Raw genomic sequence first — 24,615 nt, forward strand, 5'->3', positions numbered from 1 at the left:
GGATTTGATTCAAAGTCAGCCCCTGTTTCAATTTTTGTCTTTAGGTACTGTGGGGGAAAGTCTGGAATTGAGAATGTTATGTACTCCCCTAGCATACTGCTGCTTTCTAATATTGAGTGGGGACTGCAAACTGCCATGTTGAAACCCTGTTTCTTGCCTGTGCGAGATGAGGCTTTAGGCTTTACTGCACCTGTCTTGGCAATGAAGGCTCTTTGCTTAGTGTATAGTTATGCTCGCCTTCATATCTCTCGCTTCTGACGTGTTTCCCTTTTGGCATTTGTAAGCGTGTTTAGGCTCCCGCTTTCTTAAGAAAAGCGGTTTTAGCAGACGGAAGTCATCATACTGTACACATGCTCGTCTGCCTCAGACCTTGCGTGAACCTTTGAGGAGTATATTCACCTGAACTAAATGTATCACATAATGATGTCCTCCCTGATAACACTGTCTTAACATGTAATAATGCGGCTGGTATCAAAGACTTGTATAGTGGAGCTTTGTTCCCTGCTTGTAACATTGTTTCAGTATGATTCCTTACCCTGTCTGGACGTCCCCTTCCATCGGAATGCATGTGCTCCTTTGGGGTATAAGAAAACGGAGCACGGATTGAGGGGTGTTCTCACCTGCGTCAAAGTCTCAGACTATTATTGGTTTGTGCTGTGCTACTGCCTGCTTTTTTAATAATAAATTGTTCACCAATCCACCGGAATAGTCAGTGGTCATTTTTCCATGAGAAGTTTGGTGCATGCAACGTCAGATTCCAGCTGCCCTGTGGCCATGTCCAAGGGTCTCCGGGTGCACCTCCGAGTGATCCCTGCAGACCCAGGCGAGACGATCTTGTCCGAGGAGAGGAGAGAGCTGGCTGGAGCGCCCAGACATTTGGGGAAGGTGGACAGAGTAGATGTGGAAGAAGAGCCAACCGTAAATCGTGGATTGGTGAACACAGGTAATTGTGTCAGTGTATTGTCATGGCTTGCATAAGTATGGTTTGAAACGGGTTGAGGTCAATCTTTATCTCTGGTTAAAAAATTATGAAATCTGAAAACTGTTGTGAATATCCAAGAATATAGGAGGGAAGTTAACTTGCAGAACTGTTTATCTGAATAAGAAAAAGAAAAAGCAGTTGGCCACCGCAACATAGCATAAAAAAGTAAAAGCAGCGCGTCCATGCTCCCTACTGATTTAAGAGGAAATGATACAGCTGTGCTGGTCAGAGTAGTGTAGCATGTATCAAGGGCTAGGATGGATGTGTTCTGTATCAGTGTGAAGAAAATATTTTGGCTCATAGCCCCATGGTTGTTTTGTCAAGACCTGTACCTCGATACTTGAATTTAAAACTCAGTTGCAATGCTGCTTTATATTTCACACCCTCCTCTATCCTAGTATGGGAGCTGTAACAGGCTTTGTTTCTACCGATTATGTGTCTTGTCTTTGACTCTTACCTAACCAAGTCTCTGAAACAAGCAGAAAAACTGTGTTGCATTGTGTGTAGTGCAACATGGTATATAGGCTGTGAACAAGCAGTTATCTAAAATTCGAACAACATCTGCAGGTGTCACTGACATTTCTGAACTGGGAGAGGAACGGAAGGCAGGTGGTGATACCTGAGCCTCTGTATAGATGTGGAAGAGTGGTCAGCTGTGAGCTGTACCAACTCCCCCAGGCATAGGATAGCGTCCTGATGCAGACAGAGCTGGGAACGGATCTGGATCCGTAATAAGTCATACCCTGTCTTACCCTTGTGAGAATAGGTTCAGGTAAGTCTAGACAAGTGCCACTTCCTCCTAAAAGAAGTCCAACACACTTCATGTTTACTCAATACTCACCCTAAGTATGTAATTACCTGAATACATAGCACACATATACACAGAGTGAGTCATCCAGACACTTCCCCCAGGAAGGCACTTTTCATTTAGATAAGATCATGAACCTATATAAGGCGTTAGAAATAAAAGGTGCAAGTGTACACCAAGGGCAATGGGACAGTTATGTTGACTGGTATGTTGGGATGAACCCTCAATACCCCAAACGTGAGAGGAAGTACACATTTTTAAAGAAAAACATGGTGAGGACTGCGGGCATGTTAAAATGCCAATGGCCCCAGCTACACGTGTACCCATCCTGCTTTATGTGAACAGCAAGGGTGAGAGATACGTTTCTGAGAGCACTCCATTAAGAAATGTAGGGCAGCAACATACAGCAGAAGCACACATTGAGAGTACTGCCCATGTGATGTAATGCAGTAGGTCAAAATTAAGCAGTAGCACATTAGGTTGAACACACATGCATAAGCAGAGAGAGGTGCAAAAGGCACCACAAGCAGTGGAAAAGCTTCTGTGTAGTAATGCCACAGGTAGTAGCTACAAAGCACAAGTACCAATCTGTTTTAGCGCCCATATATGCATTAAATGTAGATTGCGCATACACAAATGTATGCCCTATAACAGATGCAACTTCCTGGGCCATTTGTAAATTATTAGGCCACAGAAGCACATGGATAATTCCTCACAGTAAAATACACGTATTTCATGTCCATCCTAAATGGTGCACACACATGGTCAGAGCCCTTAGAGGCAGAGGCGACACGCCACACAGGAATTGATTAGAAGTGCAGGGCGAGCAGGTTCCCAAACTACATGAGAGAGAAATTTTAACAAATAGTGTTCCTACACAGTAATTAAAACCTGCAAAATGAAGGTCATAATTTTGGTGAGAACTGAGCAGTGGACAATCGCAGCAAGGAAACAAACTACCTCTTGCCGGAAAATGGCCCTTAGATTGAAGCTACAAGTACCAAACAACAAGGGTAATTCATCAATAGAGGCAAAAGGATGCCTGCTAATTGAAGGGAATTAAGAAGGATATCATGGAAGGGTGGGGGGAAATGAGTGACCCTACGGTCCTATCACAAATGAGATTTATACCACCTAAATAAGCCAAGCACACACATACCTATCCACACACACACAAATGTATTTAAGATTCGCACATGGTCTTGGAGCAAAGGCCAAGAAACCAGTCTCATGAAGTCATGTAGTCCCATGACAGGAAGGAAAGAAAATGTTCCGAAAGTTCAAACATGTTTCCACAGAGAAGTCGCAATATCAGCTGTCATTTGTACAGACACAAGGCTGGGAACGATCAGAAGGTGCCAGCGTTTGAGTACCATGAGAAAGAGATGAGGCATTCATTTCTGTTGCCACACTGTCTACACCTCACAAAATGATTTGGTAAAGAAGGGGGAAGAAAGCCACTCGAGGTGGGATAGTCAATGGGGAACTGATCTGCATATTGGAAAAATGTACGAACTTACAACAACCAATTAGGAATGGTGAAGCTGGATAACCTGATTAATTAGGTAATTGTTCAGAGGAGGTCATTAGATTGGTCACGAGCGGTAGGTGAGGCCAAAAGGGGTAGGTACTATATAGAATGGTTAGGGGACAGCAACTACTGTCCAATCACTGAATAATGTACATGTATCGTGCAACATTATCAAAGTCATGATGTCACACACTCCTATATAAATCGCCATTTAATGAGGAAATACCTAATGATCCCTGAATTGTTCCCGTCTGAGACTGCATGTAATAAACTTTTGTTGTTCTTACTACTAATGCACTTTTATTGCTCACTGGATTTGATTTTTGGCTGATCGGGTTTTTGGGCCTACCTTACATTTTGATGACCCCAACGTGATTCCAGGCCAATCCAAAGTGCTAGGAGCTACCCTGCTGCATTCCTTCCTGGGCAACTGGTGCTTACCTGCAGAGAGCAGAATCTGCACACACATAGAGAAGGCACTCAAGTGTCGGGGTTATCCAAAGGCTTGCCTGATCACTGTAGGTATGATGTTGCCCCCAGGTGCGCAGGCCTTTTGAGGGGGAGAGATGGCAGTGGAGGTCCTTGGAAGAACATACAGAAAGCGAGTGCACATTTTACAGGAACAACAAATGAGAGTGTGACTATTTGGAGTGAGTGATGAGTTTGTGAAGGAAGTGAACCACATGGTGTATATTCTTTTTTCCTTTTTTAATTTTGAGTAAGAATAAAGAAGAGGGCTCCCACACAAAGGAGCGGTGACGTCACAATAGTACAATTATAAAGAGATACTGAGTGAAGAGTCCCTCGAGAGAAGAGGGGGGGCAGACCTGCTTAGAGAAAAGAAGTGAGAAGTCCTGAAGTGGAGAGGACTGTATAGCTTTGTCCCGAGGTAAGGAGGAAAAAATAAACCATTGTGTACATAAGGGTTGATTGTGGCTTTGTTGTATAAATTGTACATAGAGGTGTATTTTTGATTCAAGGTGAGGGTAGCTTGGTATGTATATGAAGAATGGGAGGAGAATTTGGAGTAGAGAACACATTGTGGGATGGGGGCTTATTGGGGGTTGTTATGCAGAGATTGTGAAGGCATCATTGAGTGGACAACAACAGAAAAGTATTGTTTGGGCTATAAACATGTATTTAAACAAAAAAAGGGGTTGGTAGAAAGCCTGACCTGCATTATGCTAAGGGGGGATTTATTTCCCTACCTAAATTAAACTAAGATTGGTCTACGCCATGATGTGCAAATCAAATGCCCGTTTGTGTCTTAAAACCTATTGTTGTCCTCACATCTAACTGAATACAATGTACAGGGATGTGAACACCAAAATGAAAAGTGTTCAAACCAAACATTCAGAGCTTCTTCTTCCAGCTCTCAAGTGGAAAAGGTGGTCTCCCTTACCCAAACTTTACACTGTTCTGGTCACAAAAGAGGGGTTCCCGTCCCCATGATTCAAACAACTCTGTTTATCACAAGAGGGGATCTTCTTCCCCCGAGACATAGTTTGTACAGTTCCTCTTCACTATAGTTTTACAACAAGCAGGGGGGTGCGTTCCAGCCCCTTGTGTTGAATCATGTATTCACAAAACAAAGTTCTTAAGTTTCACATAATTTGCCAAACACTGTTCCTTAATTTCTCAAAACTCACAAAACAACGTTCCTTGGTTTCTCAAAGCTTACAAAACAACGTTCCTTGGTTTCTCAAAGCTCACAAAACAAAGACAGGCAAGCATATTGTTCCTTCTTGTCAGAACAGCTTTTCTACCAGATCTGTGTCCTCGGTCTAGGTGCAGCTATCGGATCACATGTTCCATCCACCACAGGTCACGCAACCGAGACAAATTCTACTTGTTACTGTTTCTTTCATATCTTGTTATAAACCATCACAGATTTCCCAGTACACTCTCCCCCAGGGAAACTTAGCTACTGGTTAACATTTTCTTCATATCATACGTGGTGCCTTTCTCCCCAGGTTTCTCTTGTACACAGTCTTTATACTTCTTTTACGCCACTATTCGGGGCTTTTGGCAAAACTTGTTTATTCACTTGGTTCTTGGCACTGCTTATTTCAGCCTTCACATTAGGAACTGCTGACTCTATTCGTTAGTATACAGCTTTCTGGTATTTCCCCGAAGTTACATTATGTCAACTATAATGTGGAAAAACCTAGAGCCCATTAAGAATCAATTTTACTCATACGCAATGTATGGTTTTCACTACAAGGCTCAAATAACTTCACAGTTACTTTGTTATTCATTCGCGTCCCTCACGAGTGCTACTTTTGTATAGGGCTGGTTAAATAAAATGGCTTTGGGTGGCTTTGCTTTACCCGCTGTCACACGCGAGGGTTTCTACTAGATACTGTTGCCTTTCCACATTTGAACAAAAGTCCTGAGCGTTCGATTCACTCACTGGCAAACACAGTAGCCAGACCCTTTTAACTTCAGGCAAGTGGATTTCCAAACGGAGGGCTCTATTCACTACAGAGACTACTGGCCACTTCTTAAACCCCTACCACTGTCTGCCTCAGGTCTTCTGCTGCGCAATCTCTGACCTTGGTTCACCTGCAGCTCGGCATCTTTGCCACACGCTTACTGCTACTTGGCCCCGGCAACCCTGCTTCTGGGGAAGATGTGTCAACGAAGGACCAGTAACCATGCTCTGCTGATAGCGGGTCAAGGCATTCTCATTACTTCCCGCTAGCTTTTGGGGAGTGCCAGCTACATGTCTGCTTTCATCAGCACAACTGCCACTCCAGCACTGCCTTCTCCTCCTGCCACTGCCACAACTCCACTGGAGCTGCGCTCTCCCACGATTTCCGACTTCTTAGCTGAGCCACTTTTAAAGTTCCCGGCTCCAGGATAATGAGCCCAACAACTAGACCACTCATGTTGCTTCTTCCAGTCTTTCTTTTGTTTTAATGGTTGCCTCCTTGTATCAGTACCTAAGTGGTGTTTATATGAATAGGAAACACTGGAATCATAGGGGAGGGACTGGGAATAAACTATAAAGACCTGGGAAGGGTCAGTTTCATTGGAATAGGGAAAGGGGGAATTCCATGTCTCAACCTTGGGGTTGTCACTCTTGCTCCCCAAGTGCTCCCAACCAGGTGCATTTCCTTCGCATATCCACCCACAGGGTCAGGATTCAACAGCGAGGGTCTTTCCCTGGCCACCTGGGAGGAGGATATCTTGGGTAAAAAGGTGAGGACGCCCTCAGATTCCTCACAAGACGTACAGTGATTTTTTTGTTTCCTTTCGTGTTTTGTGGTGAATCAGGGGTACACCGTAGGGGGAGGGCCTTGGAGATCTTTGTTAGAAACTGTCTTTTTGTTGTGATGATTTGTTGTTGGCCATTACGTTGTTGTAATTTTGTAAAAGAATTTGCACACCGGTTAAGCTTATGTGTAAAGAGCTCCCGACATATAAGGAGAAATTCTCAAACATCATAATGAATGGGTGACAGGGACGGCAGGGAAAATGTTTACTGCATGGCCTGCAGAAGGTTCACACAATAGGGGGTTTATTGAGCACATGTATACGCATTTGTTGTCATTTGTTATCAATGTACAAAGGTATAACATTTAGTAAGAGACAGAGTATACTTGAGTTATGGAAATTATATGACGAAATAGAGGGGGATTCCGAGAGTAGAAATGAAAAAGGGGATAAGGCATATGTGCTGGCCACAGCTCTGCCTCTTGCAGGAGAAGCACCAATTCCACACATGGCTTCAACGCCTGTGCAGCAGACAGCTCCCGCCACACCCGGATCCTGTACAGCCTGCAGCGCGGTACACAAATCCCTGGTATACGCCCCAAGCAGATTCAGAACCTAGGGCATCAAGTGACAATGTAGATTATAACAGAGATTGAAATAGAAATTGAAATTGGAATGAACATTGTTTGAAATACGTGTTATAAAAGACGCAAGTAAAGTTGAACTGCTGATGAGTGATTGAACTTTGAAACGAAGATACAATACCTTTGACTGAGTGGTCTGGCACCACATGTGTGCTCAATCGAAGGTCTCTGTAAGGTATCCAGCTGAAAAGTGAAAGAGTTGTAAAGAATTGTGAATTGAAGTGGTCCTGCAACGGGTCAAGCAAAATCTTGTGCAGAATCGAAAGTCTTCGATGTTGCTACATTAAAGAACGTTTGTGTTAAAGTTGATAAAGTTGGTCCGAGCCCAGCAGAGGGAGATCAATTGAAACCTTTTTGTTAAAGTGGGTCTAAGCCCGAGGGAGGGGGACCTTGGTGAACAGAAACTCACCCGAGAATTTGTACATGTGAAATCCTAAGAAGGTGGGTCTGAGCCCGGCAGAGGGGGAACCATGGTGAACAGAAAGTCACCCGAGAATTTGTACCTATGAAATTCTACGAAGAAAGGAACTTTGATATTTGCTGTATTATATCAGGCCCTCTGGAAAAGAGACTTAGAATGGCAAAGAGACATTGGCACAGAAGGCCATGATGTTGAAGTTTTGAACTACACCCTCGTGCTAGAGAAGACAGAGACTGTTCTAAGCTCCAGTGTGCCGCCTTGTCCCGTGCTGAAAGCGTGGGGAAGGGAAGCCAAAAACTTGAATATCCTAACATATCATTTATTGAACACCTTTCTTTTGCATAACATTATTTCCCACACTATTTCTATTTAGAAGGAAGGATTGGCAACAGGTTTATCAGTATAGGCCCTTTTAATTTGACAAGACACCACTAGGACTGCATTATTATTATTTGATGGTCGTAGCTTGCTCCCATCTTTAGATTTAGGTTTAGAAAGGCATTTTTCAAACCAAATTGAATTTTAATAAACACCCTTGAACTTTGATCATGTGTGTCTGTGTTACTGTTTGATACCATGCCTTCCTTACACTACAGTAGCAGGAAAGTTGATGTATGCCCTAAAAAAACAGACAGCCGGGGTTACATTAGCAGTAGGAGACATGAAAAGTTTGCTTGCCACTATACTAGTGGAGCAAACAAATGCAATTTGGGAGAAAGCGGGGTACTCAGGGGTTCGACTAGAGAGTGACGTGCACGATGAGGCTCCATTTAATAATTGCTGAGCCCATGCATGGGATGCCTTGAGGAGAGCGTTCACAGATAAACCTGACATAGGATCAATCATGGCTTGCACTAAGAAGCAAGATGAGGACCTGCATTATACAATTGATTCAGGAGATGTGGAGAGAAGTGTGATGGGTCAGTACTGCGAGGCGGACAACTACTTTTAGGTTTCTCAAAATACGCCATTTTATTAAAAATGTTTTGATACAAAGTCTTGCTTACTCTACTCTATTGAGGAATTCCCTGCCTAGTCTATAAACTAAGGAGACATTCTCTAACCTGGGAAACTGGCCCTCACACTAAACAATACACATATAAAGAAAATATATGGCAACAAAATATAATAAACAATAAAACATAATGGCCTCATTACATGTTTGCCAGTTCGGAATCAATGGTGCCGGTAGCACCGTACCGGCACCATTTTCTGGACTGGCACATTCCGACACACAATGGCAGAAACACTGTCACAGCAAAGTGACCCCCACAGTGCTACAGCACCCGGTAGCACCGTGACCACAAACAGCGGGACGAATTGCCAGACGTCAGTGAATTACCGGCATGCCGGTATCCCGTGTACATTACCAGTACCACCGACACAGAAACACCAGCATAAAAATGGCATTAGCACTGTGACCACCGCGCCTGTATTACCGCCACCACGGACCAGGCGTTAAACAGTGCCAGGTGAGCACCAACAGGCCCCAGGTGGCCAAAATTAGCCCAGCTGCACACCATTGGCCACTGCGAACTAACAAATGGACCACACCCAACTCTCCTCCCAGCACAGCCATGTTGGTAATCAGGCCCGAAGTGGCCAGAATTAGCCCTGCTGCACACCATTGTCAACTGTGAACCTACAAATGGACTACACCCAACCCAACTCCCAACAAGCCAAAATTAGCCCTGCTGCACACCATTGTCAACTGTGAACCTACAAATGTACCACACCCAACCCAACTCCCAACACAACCATGCTGGCAGTCGGTCTACCAGCAATTGGGCTGGGGAACCTGCAAGCAGCTATGGAGTTAGAAGCAGCAGCACTGAGGCAGAGAAGGAGGCGTAGGCGTAGGCGCAGGAGGCAAATGAGGAACCAAGTGGCCATCCCAAACATCATTCTGCAGCAGGTACCACACCGCAGGCAGCCACCAATACCCTGCATCAGGGTCGTGCACTGGAACCTGACCCGATGCCAAATCCACACATTATACTGGCTTGACCTGGACACCATAATGTCAATAGTCACCCTCATCAATGATGACATCTGCAGCATCATAAACATCCGGACTGTAATCCCACCCTTGCTGAAGGTGGTGTCGGTACTGCACTTCCTTGCAACCGGCACATACCAGTACACCGTTGGTGAGCTGCACGGGCTGTCACAACCCTGTTTCTCAAGGATAATGTTCCAGGTACTGGATGCGCTGCTGCGCCATGTGTCAGACCACATTGCCCTATCCCAAACCCCTGCACAGGTCAATACCACCAAAGTGGCCTTCCATGCCCTTGCCGGCATGCCCAATTGCATTGGTGCATTAGATTGCACCCATGTGGAGTTTACTGCTAGACATGCCATTGAGGCGGTGTATAGAAATCGGAAACAATTCCACTCCCTGAATATGCAGATGTTCTGTGATGCACTACAACTCATCACCCATTGCTGTGCACATTTCCCGGGATCGACACATGACTCCATGGTTTTGCGGAACTCCACGTTGCCAGGGTACACGGCACGTTACATCGTAGATAGGACCTTGCTGTTGGGTGAGTAGAGTGACCAATGCAGGACCTCTGTGTAGTGAGGGGGCAAATAGCCACCAGAGTGCTCATGGCTGTTGGGTGAGTAGAATGACCAATGCAGGGCCTCTGTCTAGTGGGGGGGGAGGCAAATAGACACTCACCAGAGTGCTCATGGCTGTTGGGTGAGTATAATTACCAATGCAGGACCTCTGTGTAGTGGGGGGTGGGGGGAATAGGCACTCACCAGAGGTCACCCAATTTACTACTGCAATAGGTAAATGACAGTGTGCAATGTCATCCATATACTGGCTAATGGAAACACCCCCGGACCATGGAGTGGCACACCATGCAATGGTGACATGTGAATGTGAGTATCGGCTCCATCGAGAAAGTAGCAGGTGCTCCCATGTGCATAATGCCTATTTCTTGCGCTCCGCGCAGCAGTGTCTTCACTCCTGCGTGCTGCGGGTGCATGACGCTGATTTTGACAGCACCTTACAAGCCACGATGCACCTAGTACATACACAAACCGCATTGTGCAAATTGTAAGGAATAAGCATGTAGTTGCCTAGAAGGTATCATGAATGTAGCAATTGAGCACGCCAAACAGTCTCAGTAGGAATGAGTGAGCCAACTGTAGAGTACATCCAAGACAATTTAGCAGGTTGCATTCTGAAATCTGTGCCATGTACTATGCTGTGTGCTAACAAAATACTTGAGACTGTGTACATGCTATCATCGGCAACACCAAATTCCCACCATAAACATCAGATCACCTTTCTGTCACTCCCATGCAGGTGATGCCGGATACCCCCTTACGCCATGGCTCATGACACCCATCAGACGAGCACAGAACAGCATGAGGAGGCCTACAAACGGGCACACATATGTACATAGGGCATCATAGAGCAGACTTTTGGTCTGCTGAAGGCCAGGTTCTGCTGCCTCAGCAGATACGGCGGGACATTGATGTATAGCCCCGTAAAGGTTGGCAAAATTGTGCTGGCATGTGCCATGCTGCACAATATGTGTATACGCCGGAACATTGTACTTCCCCAGGACATGGACCCAGAAGATGAGGAGGAAGAGGATGACGACGATGATTATGGGATGGGTGTGCAACCAGGGCAGGGTGCCATGGATGGACAATGTGCAAGGGAAGCACTTATTCACAATTATTTCTGAACAATCATCACAAGCACATTGAGCACATTATCCCACATGTAATTTTGAACACTTGCATTAAATCATTCATTCGCTCACAGAAGAAGATTGTCCACTCGTTATTCTCATTAACAACCCAGTGTATTATGATGGAAAAATGAAACCGGTGCTACACACGCCCAAACTTATCCACCCACCTCCCAGGCCCAAACTACCTATCCCAACTATGGACCCCCTCCACCTCCAAACGTACCCACCCACCTCCCAGTCCCTCACTACCTATCCCAACTATGGACTCCCCCTCCACCTCCCAAATGTAAAGGCCCCAACTACCTATCCCAACTATGGACCCCCCTCTACCTCCCAAACGTACCCACCCACCTCACAGGCCTCAGACCCAATATGCCAACATGTGCAACAATTGTCAGTCAAACTGCACTACTTCTAGCCACGCTTGGGCGCATAAATGTCCCTCTGAGATGCCCCAGACAGCAGCGTGGACCTCCTCCTGGGGCTGCCTGCGAGCAGGTTGGTGTGGTGCTGGTGGAGGGCATTGTGGGGTTATGTGGAGGTAGGTGTGTCACGAGGGCCTGTACGGCCAGCGCCATTGTTTCTGCTATGGCTAACTATACAATGTTTCCCTCACAGACCTTCTGTGACCTCTGCATATTGGATGTCGCACAACGCCCAATGGCACATGCAACCCGGCGCCCAATGCTCTGGTTGCTCTTACGTTGCAGCCTAGACTCCTCCAGATACTGCTGGACCATGTCTGGCCAGCATGTCCTGCCATCTCTCGATCCGTTGGAGACAGCTGCCGATCTCCTGCAAAGATGGGTTTGGGAAGCGCATGTGACTCCTGGGGCTGAATGTGCCCAGTGGTTCCTGGGTGTTTGGGTTCTCCTCACTGCCGATTCCGACTGCCTCAATGGGCAGTTCCTCTGGACTGCTGTCCGTGCTCTGGGACTTGGCCAGGTGGGGAAGGGCGGTGCACGTCCCTGTGGGATTGCAGTGGCAGCAGGGGTGTCAGGCTGGAGTGCCTGCTCTGTCCCAGGGGCAGCAGGGGTGTTGGGCCGGGGGGCCTGCTATGTCCCAGGGGCAGCAGGGGTGTTGGGCTGGGGTGCCTGCTGTGTCCTAGGGGCAGCAGGGGTGTTGGTCTCCTTGGCGTGGTGTACCTGGGCCTGCATGACTTCCCGGATGGCAGAGGTGCCTGCAGTGGATGTTGACTGACGTTGTGCACGTCTCATTTCTCTCGACGTCCCTGGTTGTCCGCCATCGGTCTCAGATGATGTTCCTGTGGGTGAATGAAAGGCATGCTGTTCGTGGACTGACAGGATGTATATAGTACAATAACATGCAACACAGTCATCGAGCAACATCACACACATTGATGTGTGCTGTATTGTCATGTGCGTGTGTATGGGTCATAATTGGATGCAGGCCATCTGACTGGACTAAGACGGGGGCTACTACAGTTCATTATCCGTATTTCCCGAACAATTCTATATGGTGTGTAGCGGGATGCATTAAAGAATATGAAAGTAGAACAGCAGATTGCAGAGCAGCTGGTACCACTCAATTGCTAATAGTGTGTAGAAAACCTTTCCACACAGTTACAACAGCCACCATTGTGAGGTGGGTCAAAGAAATAATGCAAGCAGCAGGTATTGATTTGCGAATGTATGGGGCACATTCTGTAAGTGGTGCAATGGCTTCCAGAGCCTTTACAACAGGAGTATCATTGCGAGAAATTATGCTAGCAGCAGATTGGGCTAGTGATCGTACATTTAAGGAGTTTTACTTCAAGCCAACTGAGAGTGTAGCTGTTACAGTGTTGGGGAAGCTTTGAACAAGCATAATGCTCGCCTCCAGTCTTGTCATAGAATGAAGATTACCCCTGCTAGCTGCGCAGGGAGTATTAATTCTATTAAAGACTAGGAGGCGAGCATTAAATTCCCACTCAATCATGTATTGTTTGATAATGTGATATGTATGGATTATAACAGTACATGGACGCCACCCTGAATTTCTTCATTGTATGTTCCCTAGGGGAAGAACAGAAGAATAACTGAGAGCGGAGGCGATGGCCACCAAGCTTGAGTTGAGGAACACAAAGCCGTGGGAGCAGCGGCGCTTCAGTTGACGAGTTTGGAGAGTCTTCGCACTGTTGGCGGGACATGGTTATAAAGTTCAAGAGACAGTTCAGAGCACATAAAAGAGAGGAGGAGCCCAGAGACAGGATGTTTGTCATAGCCGGGCTGTGGTGAAATGGACTACAGAGACTTTGGGATTTGTAGTTTCAGGAAAGAAAAGTCACTTTTGGACACTTTTCAGAGTTTTTGTATGTTTTGTTGAAACTGCTGAGGAGTAGTGATAAATAGAAGTTGAAGCATTATGCTTGTATCTCCAGTCTTGTTATAGAATTTTCCAATTAGTCTCCTAAACTCATTTCTCCATAGGGTCTGGGGTAATCTTAGTACCCTTTTCTACTTTCCACAAATTACCATTATCTCCAACTGGAGACTTCAGTAACTTCTCTCCATAGCTAAACGGATTAGATGAGACTCAGTAACCCCTTTGCTCACAATCAAGATCGACTTTTGGTAAGACCTTGGATCTATAGGCCATTTTATATTTCTTATATTTTATGTTGTGTGCTTTAATAGTTCAGATTTATTACAATATATGGATATGATATGATATGGCATTTATAAAGTGCCTATACACAAGTGTTTCAAGGTGCGACGAGGCAAGGGAGGGGGAACAGAGGGAAGACAATCAACGATCTTACTAGGCCAAGTGTCATTCAGATCGCGCAAGTGCAGGGGACGGGGGGAGAGGGGAAAGTGCAGGGGGAAAGGGCAGAGGGCAGTGCAGTACATAGGACAACAGAAATAATAAAGACAATAAATAAAAGTGCGGCCAGCTGGTGGCAGTGCAAGGGTAAGTGCAGACAACAGGTGTCAAGTGCTGGTAGGCGTTGTAGGGATACAGAAACAGTCCCCAAGTGCGAGGGTTGCCAGGTGTGCAACTGGCGGGGACCTGAGCCCGAGATCAGAGGGTAGCCAGGTAACCTGTGCAATCACGGATTCAGCCAGGGAATCAGCAGGGGAGAGAGGGAGAGAAAGCAGAAGCAAAGAGGAAGGTCTTGAGGTGCTTCTGGAACTGGAGGTGGTTCTTCTCAAGTTTCAGAGAGGCAGGGAGGCTGTTCGAGAGGGAGACCCTAGCTGAGGAAAGAGATCTACCACCAACTCACTGCTCGGAGAAGCGACTAACTCTGATGGAGTTGGAGGCGGATGAGCGAAGTGCTCAAGAAGGAAGATATTTAGGTAGAGAAAGTTGAAGGTATTGAGGTCTCAGGCCCCAGAAGGCCTTGTGGATGATGCAGAGGGTTTTGAACTTAATCCTCGCAGCCACTGGGAGCCAGTGCAGAGATTTCCATCCAGGAGAGATACGATCCCTGGGCTTGAGGCCAAGGACAAGTCTCGCAGTCGTGTTCTGGATGAGTTGCAGAGGGTGGAGAGTAGAAGCAGGCAGATTTAGAAAGAGGCTGTTGAATTAATCCAGCATAGAGAGAACCAGAGCTCTGGAGACATTGAGCTTCTGGGGGAAGGAGAGGAAAGGAAGAATACCTCTGAGGAGGTACAGTTGGTAGTGTGATTTCTTAGAGAGGTCAGAGATGCGAGGGGAGAAGGATAGTGAGGAGTCAAAGATGGCCCCAAGGTTTTTTGCCTTGCAGGTGGGAGCGGGGAGAGGGCCAAGAGAGGCTGGCCAGAGAGCTTCAGGAAAGGAGGTAGCGGGTGTGCCGATGAGGAGAATCTCAGTCTTAATCACTGTAATGACTAACTATGACTATAGTTTTCAAACACACTCCACTGTGCAGCAGCATTAATAGACCCATCGTTTAAGTTAGCACTTGGTTAAACTAGGTTAAACTATTTACCTTTTAGTATGTTGATGTAGTTCTTATCGTGAAGTATCATGAAGTATGGCAACCTTTGGGTCCATGCACCAGCACTTTAGGCAAAGGATTTCAATTCCAAGATTACTAGGCGTGATTTACCATCTTTTAGTATATGTTTTCTACAATATTGGTACTATCTTTTTGATTTACACAAACTTTTATGTAAGTTAGTAACTTGTGATATTTAACTATTGTAATGTTGTTTCATTATGAAGGTTGGCCTAAATCTGATATTATCTGTTTAAATTTCTTTGTCGTGATCTTTTGTTATGAAGCCCCTGATGAAGAATGAATAAGCTCAAAACGTGTTGGGCAATTTCGTGCATTGAACTTTATGAATCTATGGACTATTGAATGTCTTTTTATTTTTATTTTCGAATATGAATGTATTGAATTAACAAGAAAATAGTTGATCTTCTTTTACAAATTGGCTTTACTTAACTGTACCGAATAGTGGCAAAGGTGGTCTATTTCATAGGCACCACTAGCTACTCACCTCTAATTACTTGCCTACTTTTGGGCCATAAGAAAGTGTGCAGGAGACGTGAGTTCCCTTATAGGGAACCTTTTTTCTTTCACTGTTCTACTTACAACCTAGATGCCAAGGTTGTTTTTGTCTCCCCTGCACCTGAAATTCATTCAATTACCCCTTACTTAGTCATAGATGTAATTCGAGATTCTTCCAAAAGCTTCAGTTATCTCACCTAAGAACATATTGGTGTGCATTGTGTCAATTTTGTGTGGTCGCAATCGTATACAACTGACAGAGGAGCCTACGATAGTGGCTCTGCACGTTAATTTCCAATTCGGTAAAGATTGACATGGGTTAATAAGAACAGGCCCAATCATATTTGACTGACGGAGAAGAAATGATGCTCTAGTATTGTAGCTATGCGCAGTAAATCGTGGATAAGTTGGTATGACCATGGTTGGCATCTCCTGGAGTGATAGCACCATGCTTACTTAGGGGAAGAAATATACCATCATAGTTGAAGTACTACTACCACTGCTCAGTACTCTGAATTGTTATGTAGGCTTCAACAAGATACACTTCAACCTCTTCAGCTAGGCAAGGCACTCTTCTGTTCAATTATTTTCTCAAAAGGGGAGGCCTCTTTGCCTCACCTGTCTTCTGCCACAGGAACATCCTGCTTCTGCCCATAAGACTCACTTCTTTCTAGCTTCAGTAGTCTTAAGCACCACAGGTTGCAGGCAACTTCAGAATATTCTTCAAAAGCAATCAGCTCCCCTTCCCCAGCTTTACGCACAACCTTCTGCCAGTTATAAGTGCAAAGATTTACCCAGAAACTTTGGTGTCACTTTCTCAGCTTCAGGTTACATTGAAACACTGGTATCGTAGGCCATTTGACTGTTAACAAATTCACAGTGAAGTTGGATAGCTCTATATCTCTTGGCAAGACTGGTTTCACTATGAAAAGGGGGTGCCTCTTGGCTTGGGTAATGCATGTTCTTCTCCTCAATAGTTTAGACTCTGTACTTCTTAGAAATTGAAAGAATGTTAATTCTGGATATAGTATAGGATTCAGTCTTTCAAGTGAAAACACAATTGAGTACAGGCAACCTATCTTTAATGTGAATTTCAAGGTATAAGGTTGAATAAAGAATTGAATTCCCATGTAACGGCAAAGGACGATGTTCTGACTTCCTTTGGGAATTACAATTAGGTACATGCGACCTCCTTTTGATGTCGTTTTTCACTCTTGTAACTTGTAATTCAGTTATTGTCAAGGTTAAGTATTCGGGAACGGCTCAGAGAGCATTCCCTCTTTTAATTAGGGACACGCGACCACTCTGTTATACGGCAACAGTCTTTCAGTTCAACAATGGTTTTCAATGTGCTTTAACTTCTCACGTGAGTGTTAAATCTTTCACGGTGCAACATTTACATTGGTAGTAAGACTTGGGCTATAGCGAACAACTTTCACTCGCAGAAAGCAATACACGAGTCACTTAGGAGCGGGCTACAGTTACTGGCAAGGCTTGTGCAGTGTATTTGAATGCCGTGCTTCCCTCACCGGCTTCAATGACAATGGTGTTGTGGGTTGCACTGCTTTCCCAGCTTCATCTACCACTTCTGCTGCTACTGGCTTGCTGGGGACCCACACCCATCTACAGCACAGGTGTCTTCGGTCCGGCCACTTGATTTGCGAGTTCTGTTTTCTCCCAAGCCCCTCAGCTTGTCTTCTGTTTCTGGCCTTAGTCTCCTGCACGTTCACAGCTCGGCACTCATGGCAACAGGTCTCACATGGGAAAATCACAGACTCCTGCACATCTTCCATTGTGCAGCCTCTGCACTTCAGGTTCTGGGAGAACAGGACTCTCACAACTTGCAGGTGAAATCTGCTGTCTCCACATTCTGGTGTCCCTTCTGTGCTCCCACTTCCTTGTGATTTCCCAGCCTTGTGCTTTTCCTCTGGTTCTACTGCTACAGTCAGCCTTCCAGCTCCCGTTCCGGCTCCTTCTACTCCTCCTTTCCTGAGGGGGCCTTTTATGCCTCACAGGTTCAATGATTGCATTCAGGTGTGCGCTATTATCCTTAATTTCATGACTACTGCAATGGCTACTAGGCTTATTTGCCTGACTACCACATCTGTATGCCTCTTCAACCCTCTTCCTCGTCTCAGTACTTATAGGATTCTGGGACATGTAGTTTCTTCTAACAAAGTTAGGTTCATCAACTTCAGAGTTATTTGTAAGGGTAGATTTAATTCCCTTAAGGTTTTTAACAGAGGGGCTGTGAGCATTAGCTATTTCAGAGGAAGATGGTTTAGTGAAAACAACATTTCCATAATCCCTTTCATTGTATCCTTGGGATTGAGGAAGGTGTTTAGTTTAGGATACTGCAAAGGATCGTTCTTTCGGTATAAATGTCTCTGGTTTTATAACCATAGTGTTCAAAGCCCTGGATATGAGGTTTAGAGACATTACAATGACAATATACCATGACCTCTTTTGGTACATTTGGGAGTAATCTTCCTGTCAGAAGAAAAATACTGTGTCTCATCCCACAGAATCTCCTCACCCCCACTGGGCCCTGTCTCCTCCCAGGTAATCGTCCCACAGTACGCCACCCCCAGGGTTGGGATCAGGAAGCGTCTGTCTTCCCCTGGCCACCTGGGAGAAGACTTTAAGAAGGGTTTCAGTGAGGGTTTTTTCATAGAAGCGACAGGGGAAACGTGGGATAAGAGCATACCAATATTCTATCATATGTTACGCAGAAGTCTCTCCACAGAGGTACAGGCAGATTTGGATAACAGATTGGGCATTAATGCAACAGGATGGGGTTAGATACAAGTGCATATAGTACATTTGTTTAAGTGAAAGCGCAAGAAGGAAAGGGAGAAGGAATAAAAAGTGCAGTGAACAGAGGCAAAACTGATAGAGAAAAAGTTAGCATAAATATGCGTGGAAGGTGCAGTAGTTACCAACGTTACAGAAAGACGATATGAAACGGAACAGCCACAAGGATGGGCAGGGGGACAAGGGGATGGTAAAGGGACATGGACGGGGCCTAAGGGGGAAGAAGTAACTCCCAAACAGGATAGGGAGAGGGGGTTTTGAGGATTGAGACCACGATTCAGAGGCATGTGTTGGTCATTTGGGAAAATGGGACATATGGTGCGAGACTGCCGAAGCAGGCCTCCCATGCAGTATCACCCAGGTGTACCCCCAGGCCAATATTCTGCATATGCCCCACCATACAAGATGCCAGCTTATGCCCCTGGGGTTCAATATGCCCCAAGCCCAGTAGCAGCCCCCAGATCCATGTATGCCCCTGGATCTGCACAACCACAGAATTTAGGCCTGATGCAAGTAACACCCCCCATGCAGGTCCAGCCCATACAGTACGCAACCCCAAATGTTATGCAGAATGTCACACAGCAAATGCCTGCCTAACCAACCATACCGTCATGGGAAGAGAATGAACTACCAGGAGGGAAAGTAACACATTACACTGGAGAAAGCATCCAGGAAGTCAATCATTTCCCGCTCTCAGGGATGAACATGTACCTGCATTAGGACAGCCCACAGCAAGCCCAGCCATGTCCAATCCTATCAGCCACCCTGGACCCAGAAAAGGAACCTAAGGTGGGAGTGACAATAGGCGACAGGATGTTGCCCTTTATGGTGGGCACGGGGGCCACCATGCCCTGCATAAAGGAAGGGAGATTTCTTTAACCAACAGAAGCATAGACACGCAGGGACACAGGAAGTGTTAGCACCCGCATTGTACAGCACTACGTCATCAGTAAATTTATTAGGAAGGGAGCTTTTAAGTAAATTGGACATTACCATTTCCTTTACAGATAAAGGAATAGTGTGCTCCACACCATATATGCATTATAACATAGTAGCGGCAGTGGTCCAAGCACTATGTAGCACCAGTGCAATTCGAGGGGTACCCTTGCATGAACACATGTTTATCTACTGTGAGGAATCTGAGGGTGTCCTCACTTTTCTCTCAGTATTCTCTTCTCGGATGGCCAGAGAAAGGCCATTGCTTTTGGATCCCTACCCTGGGGGTGGATATACAAGGGTGAATCACCTGGATGGACGAGACTTGGGGAGTGGGGAGAGGACATCCTTAGGTGAGACATGATATCACCCATTTCCCTTTCACCACACACCCTCCATCCCTTAAGCCGTCATAGGCTTGTGTCAGCCCTTTCCCTATGATTACCCTAAAGTATTCCCCAAACTGCATAAATGTGGTACTGGGACGAAGAAGAGGACAACTTGACCAACACATCCTCATTTTATGAAAGCAAATAATTATCAGCGACGAGGAGGAGGACAAGAAGAGCAAAGCAGGACTACCGCTTTCCTGGTGAGTGGTCCAGTCCTTTTTGTAATGAAAATGGAGACGGGAGCTTTAAAAGCTGGAAGAAATGGTGTCAGCTGTGGGAGAACAATCAGCTGTGTGCAGGGAGAACTCTCTGACGAGGCGGTGTGGCATACCGTGAAGCAGTGCAGAGAGTATGCAGTGGGAAATGGCGGCACTTGAAGCTGGAGGCCGGTGGCAAGCCATTAGAAGTTGGCCGGCAGCACCGAGGGAAGCCGTCGTATGTATTCTGCTTCGCCATGGAAGCACTGCTGGGTGTGCTTGAGGCACCAGAAGACCACTGGGAGAAGACAGGAACCCGTGACGGCAGAAGACCTTGCAAGGAGCCATAAGACCGACCGGTGAGTGAAACCATAAAGGGGGGAACACCGGGCTGGCAGGTGGTGATAGAAATTAACTGAAAGCAAGGTATTTCGAATTCTGAACGCAAGTTAAAGCAGATGACAAGTATTTGGAATGCTGAATGAAATTAATGCAATGCATTTTGAGTACCGAACACAAGTTAAAGCAGATGACAGGTATTTTGAATACCGAACGAATTGAAAGCAAGTTGGAAAGGAGTGAAAGAAAGATTGTGAACTTTACAGAAAGAAACGTTTTGAACTGCATTGACATAATGAACTATATTTACTAAAACGGGTGCTAGCAAAGCCAAGAGAGCACATAGAGTTGAGTGCCAGATATAAGAAATCCAACATTGGCCACAGCCAAGAAAGTGCCAAGAACTGTATATTACAAGAAAACAAGCATTGACAAGAGCCAAGAAAATATTAGAAGATGTAACAAGCACAAGGTGGTTAACCAAGCTACAATACAGTGCCAGGAGAGTGTGACAGATGAGACTGAGGCAAACCTCACTGCTGAGGAGAAGCAGAGGACTGGTGTCCAAGTAAAAGCAGTCAAGAAAACGAAACTGTATGTAGAGATATGGGGAGGATTGCAAGATTTTATCTAATTATTGGACTTGTGTAATGCCTGCTTTTCCTGTTCTGTCTGTTATCTTTTTCATTTGTACATACGGTAATGTTTTGACTGTATTACCCTTTAAAATGTTATACTTTAAGATCCCAAGATAGCGGCTGGCAGAGGAGGACGTGCGTAGGTGTCTCTCCCCACCTGGCCGCACCAGATAGCAAATGCAATGAAGCGATTGAGTGTGAAAAGCTCACCGCATAAATACAGAAGTCAAGGACAGTGGCGAGCGACCCCCAGCGCCAAGGAATTCAGGTGGATGGTGATCCTTGTATCGCGTAACAGTAAAAAGATTGCATGAGCGGCATGACTATAAGCGCGCTTGACAAAAGCGAGGGAAGCCAGTGCCGCGGAAGAGGAGCTGGCCTTACCTACGACACACTGTGGCATCAGGAAGAAAAAGAGGTACGCGAGCCCTACAGTGAGAGACCCACCCAAGCTGCGAGAGACCCGACAATAGGTTAGAACGGACGTATGCAAAGTCACACCGCCCGCAGCCGGACGTCTGAACAACCCTAAGAACGTAGTGTCTTCCAGCACAGTGGGAGAACTAAGAACGGCTGGATCTGACACCAGCAGGAGGGAGGAACAGCAGAGACCGCCATAAAAGTAAGCACAGCATTAGCCTCGGCCACGCTCCGAGAGCGGCAAAACTACCTGCCATCAATAAATAAACCTTGAACGAGTGTGTGGACATGTATTGGCAGGAGGGGGCGCCATCAGGAACCAAAACACAAGACATTGAGGAAAGGGGTAATAAAATCAGTCACCAGAGTCACGAGGAGGTGCTGCGTCAAACAGGAGCGACAAGAGTCCCCCCCCCCATTGGCAGTGAACCATCAAACAAGTGTAGAGACATATACTTGGAGGGGGAGAGCGGTCAGAAGAAAAATCATAAGATACAGAAGAAGGGGGAACTTGAAGCTAACGCAGGGTCATAAGGAGATAAAACACTTGGCACAGGACAAGGGGGAATTTACAGCCAACACCCCTTGCACTGCAATACAATGTGGGACCACCGCCAGTGATTCTTTTCTTTTTGTTTTTTTTTATCAGGGGAACGAAGGACAGTGGGGGGTGAACCGGAACGCACAAAATCATTGAGGCACCATACATGTCCAAATCTAGAATGAAAACAACGGCCCAAGCGCAACAAACCCCCCAAAGTGAAGCGCTCCAAGAGCATTAAAAAACTGTGGAGCCTGGACAGTGCAATGCCAACCAGAAGTGGGAAGACCAGTCGAGACCCACCATCCCGGGTCAGGTGGAGGGGGCGATGGCTATGAGTAAGAAGGACATGCAAGGCTTGTTAAAGGAATTTCAAAGCCAATTCCTAACCACCTTCCAAGAACAATTCCAAACTTTGAAAGAGGATATCAATCAATCACTTCAGGAAGTAAAAATAGATATTGCAAAATTGGAGGAAAGAACAGATACCCTGGAAAAAGTGGTCCAGCACATTGAAGAAGATACACAAAAGACAGACGAGGTGGTGGAGCACCTTCACGCATCTCCAGCAATTTAGAAATTCAATGTGAAGATTTGGAAAATCGATCACGTAGGTTTAATATCAGAATAAAAAATCTCCCTGAAACAATGGATGATAAATACCTGGCCAGTACGGTCCAACAACTATTTGTGGAAATATTGGTGAAGGACCCAGAGAAGATAGTCCAGATGGATAGACTGCAGCGAGTGGGCGAAAGGAGAACAGCAGAACCAGGATCAAGCCCAAGGGACATATAAGTGGTGATAACGTCTTATGGTCAAAAAGAACCGATCCTGAGGAAGGCGAGAACAGTGGGGCAGTTACGTGTAAATGGAGAGAAGGTATAGCTGTACCAGGACCTCGCACAGACCACACTTCAGAAGAGAAGACGAAGATGAATGAGACCAGTAGTGAGATGCTTAATGAAGAACCAGGTCAGATATAAGTGGACATTTCCATTCGGACTTCTGTTACATGGGAAGGGCTGCAATATAGGATTATGACATGTGAAGAAGGCGAACGGATTCTGAACTTACAACAGGATGAAGATGATGACCGTGAGACAGAACGAGCGGGAGGGAAGGGTCCTGGAAAGCCAGGAGGCTGGAAGTTGGTGGGGGAAAAAGGGTAGAGGGGGTCACAAACCATGATCAAAGGGGGCGGCGGTGGCCCTTAAACACAAGAAGATCCAGAGACCAGATCAAGGAAAGAAGGTGGAGGTTAAACATGCCCAAAAAAGGAGGGTGGCACCCACACACGGTCAGAGGAAAAATTGGGGCCCATGGGGAAGAGGGTGGGGGTAGACTTGGAATCCCAAGTGGGGCTTAGAACCCCTCACAAAGTTTATTCTGAGGACGATTGTGGGCCAGGCACGGCAGACACATCGTCCGAGCGGTCCTAGGAACCTGCCCCTCCTCAGGGGGAAGGGAAAGGGTGAGAGAGGGGAGGAAAGTTGGAATATGGCGATGTTTGGTGGGATATGAGGAAAAGGAGTAGGGAGGGGAACAGTAGGGGAAAATGGTGGTGTGGATCATGGGATCACTGGACAAAGGGTCTAGGATATGGCTAAAGATAGGATGGTACCCCTTAAAATACTGACATACAATGTGCAGGATTGAACACCCCTATTAAGAGGAAAAAGGTAGAACAATTAGTCTGGGGAATGAAGGCGGACATCTTAATGTATCAGGAAACACATATAAAAAAAACAAATAGAATGCAACTAAAAACTAGGGGATCAACTCAAATATTTGAAGCAAACGCAGGGGAATAAAAGACGGGAGTCCTCATAGCGTGCAGAACTGCCTAACAGACAAAGAAGGGTGCTACCTCTTATTAAACGTTATCGGGGGCCAGAAACTAATGCTGGCATCAGTATATGCTCCCAATACGGGCCAGGATGGCTATATAAGGGGGATATTTATGATTTTAGAGGAATTCACGGCTGGGGAGATTATATTAGCAGGAGACCTTAACATAGCTTGGGACCCCAGGATAGACAGAAGCTCTAAACCACTGCAGGAGGCTCAAGCTCCCTCAAAGCCCCTTAAAATGAAAATGGAGACTTTAGCAGGCCTTAATATATGGAGGGCCATAAGGGGTCAAGGACAGGGGTTCACATACTACTTACATGTTCACACCTCCCAGTCTAGGATTGACTATATATGGGCCTCGACAGGCCTGGTGGGTATGGTGAAAAATGTTGACCTGGGGTCTATCTCCCTCTCGGATCACGCCCCGATTATGGCAATGTTTATTAAAGGTCAGGCGCGAGGGGGACTATGGAACTGGACATTTCCCACGGATCACTTGCAGGATCAGGTCATAGCAGACTCCATAAAAGATAAGATCGAACAGAGCTTTTCAAATGATGATACAGGGGATATGCTGTAAGATATTGTGTGGGATGCTTTTAAGGCCGTACTGCAGGGAGACCTAATAGCTATTAAAGCGAATCGAGACAAACAGACGCAAGTGGGGGGAGGATCTAGAGTGGAAGCTGAAAGCGATACAAGAAGAAATCACAAGA

Source organism: Ambystoma mexicanum, chromosome 2p (assembly GCF_040938575.1).
Source record: "Ambystoma mexicanum isolate Mex_15411 chromosome 2p, UKY_AmexF1_1, whole genome shotgun sequence".
NCBI classification, from domain to species: Eukaryota; Metazoa; Chordata; class Amphibia; order Caudata; family Ambystomatidae; genus Ambystoma; species Ambystoma mexicanum.